The sequence below is a fragment of the Lactuca sativa genome, chromosome 8 (assembly GCF_002870075.4).
Source record: "Lactuca sativa cultivar Salinas chromosome 8, Lsat_Salinas_v11, whole genome shotgun sequence".
NCBI classification, from domain to species: Eukaryota; Viridiplantae; Streptophyta; class Magnoliopsida; order Asterales; family Asteraceae; genus Lactuca; species Lactuca sativa.
Window position 1 is genome coordinate 15,250,358 of NC_056630.2, and position 4,979 is coordinate 15,255,336.

The following is a 4,979-nucleotide window of genomic DNA, read 5'->3' on the forward strand; positions in this document are numbered from 1 at the left end:
AACGTTCCTTTTGTAGAAACAATGCTTCAAACGCCCAAGTATTTTAACTTGCTAAAGGGCGATCCGGGGAGCATCATAATTCCTTGGCAATTTGGGAATGTACTTGCCACTAAAGCGTTGACCGATTCGGGTGCAAGTATCAATTTGACTCCCTTCTCTTTCTTCAAGAAGCTGAATTTACCGGAGCCAAGGCCTGTAAATATGAAGATCCATTTGGCAGACAAGACGACTATTCATCCAAGAGGCGTTTGTGAAGATCTTCTCATTAAGGTCGACACATTTATCTTTCCCGTGGACTTTGTGGTACTTGATATGGAAGAAGACCCCGAAATTCCAATCATTTTGGGGAGGTCATTTTTGAATACCGCATGTGCATTAATTGATGTATGTGAGTCCACACTAACGTTGAGGGTAGAAGACGGGTTAGAGGTATTTAAAGCTTTACCAGAGATCAAGCAAAAAGAGGAAAGAAAAGAAGAGATCTCATTCATTGATTTGGATGATGAGATGCTACAAAAAGAACTTGCACTTTTACAAGAAGAAGATCCAAGCAAGTTGTTGCTACCCTCTGGAGGTAATGAAGACTTTGACAAAAACTTGGAGGAGATAGAAAAGCTGCTGAAAGGAGTCGACTCGGAAAACACAATGGGAAGTGTGGAATATGATCCGACTCTTCGAGTCGCTTTCCCAGACTCAACGAGTCTAGTCGAAATTACCAGCAACTTGGACGATTTTGATCTGCTTGTTACCAGCTCCCTGCATGATCTTCACATGGAGATTTTCCCTCATTCTTTAGAAGAACAAGCAGCAGAAGGAGAAATGGATGGTGAATTTCAACACGTTCTTGTAGCATGCCTTGATACGATAATGCAAGAAGAAGAGGATATTCCACTTGAAGATGAGGCAAGCTTTAGAGAAAAGGAAAAGGCAAGGGATAGGAGAGATGATGCTGATCACCCATTCATTACCAAACCTAGAGCACGAGTTTTCACCAAATATGAAGTAATGAAGTTTAAGGAAAAGGATGTGCAAGAGAAGGTGCAAGAGAATGGGGTGAAGAAGAAAACGAGGAGAAGGGAATTTCATGCAGCTGAGGATGATGCTATAAGAAAGAAGAGAGAAGAATTAAGACGGGCTTACAAAAAGAAGATCCACGCTTACAAACGAAGTACAAACCACAAAAGGTTAGGCGTGCCTTCCCAATGCAGGAAAATGAAGAGACATAGATGGGAAGGAGTCCAGCTAACGACTCCTTAAAAAGAAGCGCTTGGCGGGAGGCAACCCGTTATTAGAGTTTGCTTTCTTTCATCTTTTTCGTTTTAGTTTTGTTTGATATTTGTTTTTAGGATTTTAATCTTCCAAATCATCAAACATGTCTGCTTCAGAGTGCGTATGGACTAATTGTGGGGTGGAATGAATTTTCTTTTCTAAATGAATGACACAATTATATAATTTTTGAATTGTTTGCAATTGACTTGCCGAGTCTGACCTTGGCTCGACGAGTCGATTCATTTTCCAGATGAGTTTAAAAATCGCGACCAGACTCGCCGAGTCTGACCCTGACTCGACGAGTCGAGTTTATTTACAGAAAAAAATTATTAATTTAAAATGAATTTTTACAACTGGTAACTAGGGTTTTTAACCCTAATGAAATTAGTTCCCCCCCCCCCCATCACTCGCCGTGCGCCTCCATTTGTGTTCTCTCTCAAGCATTCATCAACCTCTCCACTCTTTCTTCAAGATTTTCGATTTCCATCACAAAAGGTACTTAATTTCTTCCTTAATTATGTTAAAGCCATGATTTTTAGATGATCTAGGGTGTCAATTTCATAGAATACCCGATTTTGAAGTTTAGTAAATTTCTAGGGTTTTGATTTAGTAATAATTATGTTGTTTTGGATGATTATTCTTGCCCTAATACATCTTAGAAACATCCCTGGACAAAACCCTTGAAGAAATTTTGAGTTTTTATGGTCAAACTTTGACCGACCCATCGAATGACTCGCGCAGTTCATGCGACTCGCCGAGTCGTTCATGGACTCGACGAGTCCAGTCGGGGACCCATGTGTAATCTGTTTTGATGATTTTCTATGTTTTTTGGTTTGTGTGTTCTTTGTTTTGCAGGGACAATGTTTCACAGAGGTCAAAGCTCAAGTGGACACCAAGGATATTTTCCTTGGTTAAATTTTCCATGAATTGAATCGGCTTCAACAATGTCAAGATGGAAGAAGAAGTTGGTTAAAGTCAGAAAGAAGGAGATTTATGTACCCAACAGGGTTGATTGGGATTGGTTGCAAAGTGTTTGGTATGATTAGGAGTTAGCACCTTATCTTTTGAAGGAATTTACATATGAAGGGGAGACGATGATTTGCGATGGATGGAACCGGGTCTTTAGAATTCAAGAGCCGGTGTACCGGGAACTTTGCTAGGAGTTTTTCTCCACGGTATCTTTTCGTGGAGGAGACGATTTCTAACACCCGACGAGTTTCAGTTTTTGCCTTGGGGGCGAGTTCCATCAGTGCTCCGTTATTGATCTTGCCTGTCGGTTGCGGATCTATGACCGATCATTGGTCTCGACTGCTATTTTTCGCGCCTTTTTGGAACACTCTCATAAGGTGTTCCCCGATGGTGTTACGAGTACGAGTTGGTGGAATACAATCGCCAACAAGTTATACATTCCGAAGTCGGCCCAAGAAGGAAGTATTAGGTCGCCCACGCACCGTCTCATTCACCGTCTTATCTCCACCACCATCAACCAACGGAAGGACAATGACAAGGTTTCCAACCTTGATGTCTTTTACCTTTGGAGCATTATCACACCAGACACCTTTTGCAATATTCAGTGGTGTTTGGCTTCTTATTTGTCGGAGGGTGCGGTCAAGGATCGCAAAACCTCCAAAATTAATGGTGGCATGTTCGTCACCCGGCTAGCCAACTCATTTGGGTCGATGACCCGTGGCACATGGAATTTGATGACGGTGATTCCTACCCCTCCATTTAATCCCATTCTTTTCCGGAGGGCTAGGATTATTGAGGATTATGGGGGTGGTCATTATGCTATTCCGCATGATGATCCGGGGGTTGGTCCCGAGGCGCCGGGAAGGAGGGTTCGGTCAAGGCGAGAGCGAGACGTGGAGGAGGAACCGCCGGTGATTCCGGTAGACAATGATGAAGTACCAATGGATTGGTACAATGTTGAGATGAGGCAGTTGCAACATCAAATGGTGCGGGGTATCAACTTTAGCAATGAATCACATATCCGACTTTTTTTTACCATTTCCATATTCCGCATATCGATGGGGGTAATTTCCCATACATTCCATCTTGGGATGAGGTGATTAATGCAAGGATGATGTAACGACTGAAAAATTCCAACCAATTTAAATTTTTCAAAAACAACCTGATTCCATTAAAGTTATTACAAAAAGGTTTTCAATACAATTTATTTAAAGTATTCCCAGAATCACATCACGACAAAAACATGAGGAGCGGTACGATCACGCCTTCGCCTTGCCACGGTCTCCTGAAGAACATGAAAAACATTAAACCACAACTGTAAGCCCGAACGCTTAGTGAGATATCCCCAAAATACCAACCACATATACCATACACGCATAACATGCCATAACATATCCGATCACAAAACAGCCATGCACTTCGGGTCTACTGTGTGACTGGTCCGCCGCACCGGCCAACAGTCCACCTGGTCCACCCTCCGAGTCTAGCCATATACCTTGAGTCTGCAGTGTGATTGGTCTGCCTGCACTGGGCCTTCAATCCACCTAGTCCACTCTCCGAATCTAGCCACAAACATCGAGTCTGCAGTGTGACTGGTCCGCCCGCACCGGCCCTTCAATCCACCTGGTCCACTCTCTAAGTCTACAGTATGACTGGTCCGCCCGCACCGGGCCTTCAGTCGGCCTGGTCCACTCTCCGAGCCTCGGCACGTCAGGTCCGCCCTCTTGGGGCCTACAGCCTATCCGGACCGCTCGTTGGGCCTTCGGGACAACCGGTCCGCCCTGGGTATCTTGGCCTACAGCACAAAGCAGGACCCGCCTCAACCCAACTCCAGTCCAAACAACCATGTGCACATAAACATACAATCATATAAGCATTCATCGTCAACAAGCCGATCAAACAGATCACATAACATATCATCATCCTAACCAGGATACTGACCTAACCGGTCACTAACATAGCATCACCCTACCTATCAGGGAACCGACCTTAACCAGGTCTCTAACATATACCATCCTAGCTACCAGGATGCAAACATATCAAAGCAATAACATAACAACAAATACCCGGATCTTAATCTGATAAAGGGCCAACCTTGGTGCCTTAGACCTTGTCGATATAGTGAGGATAACTCACCTCGAAACTGCCGACTGAACAGATAACCCAAGCTGCTCCGGTCACTGATACGATCTCCACCACTGGACAACCACCAAGGCACTGAACTCAAAACAATATCCAACAATTACCAAAATGCCCATGGAAATCACTGGTCAACCCATGGTCAAAGTAAAAGTCAACCCCTAACTGACTCTACTCGCCGAGTCAACCCGATGACTCGCCGAGTCCCCATGCTCAGAAATTCCCCAATCCGCGACTCAACTCGCCGAGTCACCCCGAGACTCGCTGAGTCCAATAACTCTGAGTCCACTCACACACAACTCACCGAGTCATCCCTTGACTCACCGAGTCACATCTCTACCAAAAGAAACTTAGACCCCACGACCAGACTCACCGAGTCCAAGAACAGACTCGCCAAGTCTATGACTATCTTCAACCTACTCGCCGAGTTATTCTTCCAACTCGTCGAGTTCCAGGCCATCTTCATCCAACTCGCCAAGTTGTTCTTCCAACTCATCGAGTTCCAGCCTATCTTCAAGAAACTCTCCAAGTCTACCCATGTGACTCGCCGAGTACCACCGGATCTGAATCCATACAGAGGCTTTCCAAGCCATGCAGATGAT